Source organism: Protopterus annectens, chromosome 5.part0 (genome assembly GCF_019279795.1).
Source record: "Protopterus annectens isolate FY-2018-M chromosome 5.part0, PAN1.0, whole genome shotgun sequence".
NCBI classification, from domain to species: Eukaryota; Metazoa; Chordata; order Ceratodontiformes; family Protopteridae; genus Protopterus; species Protopterus annectens.
Window position 1 is genome coordinate 886518447 of NC_056735.1, and position 2973 is coordinate 886521419.

At 46.1% G+C, this 2973-nt stretch overlaps 1 non-coding gene across 1 annotated transcript; it reads left to right on the top strand.

Annotated features, from left to right (window-relative positions):
• Positions 1-1167: 1167 nt before the first annotated feature.
• Positions 1168-1329, top strand: LOC122802957. The gene has a single exon (XR_006365029.1). It is a non-coding gene; the product is annotated as a U1 spliceosomal RNA (small nuclear RNA).
• The last annotated feature ends 1644 nt before the right edge of the window (positions 1330-2973 follow it).

Sequence of the window (2973 nt, forward strand, 5' to 3'; positions counted from 1 at the left end):
TAGATGACATGCCCTTGTAAACTCCGCAATGTAAGAGGATTTCTCACCACCGTGGCCACCTGGGGGTCGAAGGTAAGGCTACTGTCTATGTGCATACCCAGATCCCTGACCACTGAGTCGACTCTGAGGGGTGTATTATCAACATGGTAATTAGCCGAGATGGTTGATTTCCCAAAGGGTACAGTTATGTGTTTCTTAGCATTGAGTTTAAGACCATGGCTCTGGCACCATTTCTTAGTCAGAGATAGACCTTCTTGAAGAATGCTAGGTCTGCAGGGGGGTTGATCATAACCCCCAGCTTGCAATTATCTGCAAACTTAGTCAGCCATTAACCCTCAGCTTTTGCTTAGTTTCAGAGAAACAGATGCCAAAAAGGAGCGGGCCCAGTGCTGAGCCCTGGAGGACTCTGCTGTTGACTGGCCTTCTGGTGGAGGTGGCCCCACCAAATTTGACCTCCTGGGTCCTATCGGTGAGACAGTTGGCTATCCAGCGGGCGATAAAAAGGTTTATGCCTAAATTAGTGAGCTTCTCTAATGGCTGAGTGGGGTATTGTATCAGAAGGCTTGGCCAAGTCAAGGTAAGCTGTGGGAACAGTCTCACCTTTCCTTTTTTTTTTTTCACAGGCGACGCAGGCTCTGTCTGGCCAGTCACGCTTCATTTGGGGTATCGGATTGTCATTACGGCAACCGGAGGTACACTTTCAACAGCTTAGAGGGCCTCCTTTGTGTTCAGCTGCTGCCTGTGTGTCTGGTTAGAGCTGCTGAGCAAAGCATGCTAGCTGCTCAAGCATTCCACGACGAGCAAAGCAGCTTTTTCACCCGTTGTTTTTAAACACGCAGGAAGAGATTGTAGCTCTTTGTAGCTTACGTAGAATTACATCACTCTACTCAAAAGCTCTTCCCATTAAAACACCGCTCGCTCTCGCTCAGTGCAAAGGAGACGAGTCAAAACCTAATGCAAATTTTCATGGACAAAGCACTATGGGATATCACTGCAGATGCCGAACTTTCCTCAGGAATTTCTTGCTGCTCCAGTAAAGGTACAGAGCCACGGTTTGCGTTCAACCCCAGGTTTGTCACTGTCCTCATACACCATTGCAAAAACAACTCACCGCCCAGGTAATGACGCTTACACCACTGGACCTGCTCATTCTCCGGCAGCAAAAGCATACTTACCTGGCAGGGGGAATACCACGATCAAGAAGGTGGTTTCCCCAGGGCGAGGCTCTTCCATTGCACACTTCGTTGGTTGACCCCTGTGATTTCCCAAATGTGGGAAACTCAACTGCATAATTTATGGTAGTGGGGATCATGCTCACAAGACTTCCCTCAGTTTACGTTAATGAAATATTGGCTTTCTTTTCTTCTAGTGTGCCTGGGGTTTTTTTTTATCTTTTTTTACCACCCCTTACCTTTTCCTCCAGCGATGCATTTCTGTCTCTGCCCTTTGCACAAGGCTGTGCATGCATTTTTATCCTCCTTCCTTCTTTTTCTTCGTGCTCTTCTTTCTTGCTCTTCCTTTCTGTCTTTCTAACTATTCCATTTCAGGGCTGAAATAAAACATTTCACAGCTTTACCACAAAGGCTCATCCGCACTCTGCTGCACTTTGCTGGCAAGGAAAGCTTACTTTGCTTTTATGTTTTGCATTTTCTATCACTTTATTGCCTTTCCATATTTTCAATACTGTGCTTTCTTTTCTTTACCTTCTGCTTTACTTGCATTCTGCTTTAACAGCATATTAAAACTTCAAAAGAGACCACAGCTCTCTCTCTCTCTGTCTTCTGAGTCAGGCAGATTTTTTTCCCCCCCCCGCCCTCCCACCCAGTCACAGTTGCTGTCTTGCTAATTGCCACTGTCTTTCTAGCTGCCTGCCTCTTATGTTAATCTGACCACATACCTCATTTCCTCTCTTACTTTCACTGGCTTGTGTGAGTAATCACAAAATCAGCATTTTTGAAATCCCTCCCCTTCAGCTATTCACATTTATTGGCCATCCTGCTGTATTCCATAGTACCAGAATACAAAAGTGACCACCCCTTTCAATCCATCCTGCTGTTTTAAAAATAGTAACTCTCCACTAAACCTTCACTTTTTAAACAGGTAAAACTCAAGTTACCTACTTTCACATCTAACTTCTCTAGTGCACACTGCAGTGTGCATTTGTTTTTCGTCTTACCTTTAAGCATCCCTGTGACTAGCACTTTCTCTAATACCTGCTGGAAAGCACTAGGAGGCCTTAAACTGATACAAGCACTCAGCCCTCCTTGTTAATAAGGAGAAATTAATAGTAGGCACTAAACAGCCTATAATTGCAAAGTACCTTGCTAGGGTAAGGGAAAACAGCTCCTGTACTTTACACAAACAAATACATAAAAAAGCACCAAACCAGGCATGTCCAAGGGTCAGCTTCCGGTGATTTCTCCTGTCCACCTGGTGAATCTGGGCATACTGGGGCAATCGTGTACACAGACAACCCTCCCCTCCTACCACTCAACACTGCAACCTGTGAGAGATGCACTTACATAGCCAAAATGGAAGCAAAGCTCTCTCCACCCAAGACTGCGCTAGACAGTCAAGAGGAGAAGGTTAACACCCACACTACACCTCAAGCAACACACAGCCCTTCTAAACCCGCACCACCAACACCCACATATAGCAACACTAAATCCACATATGCGGAGGCCCTTAACTGTAACCTGCCCAAGCAACAAGGACCACTGAAGCTGAAACGCAAACAGACACCAGTCACAACCAAAGTGTCACATAGTTCGCAACACCAGTGTGTGCCACCCAGCAACAGCCCCTAAGGCAAGACAATGTACCCAACACTTTAGTCATAGGTGACTCTATAGTCCCGCACACTGATGTCCCTCTCACCAGGTTGAACAAGGAGGAAAATTACAGTCAGCTGCCTGTCGGGTGCCAGGATCCGCCACATAACGCATGCACTCAAGTCACTCCACAAAGAGTACA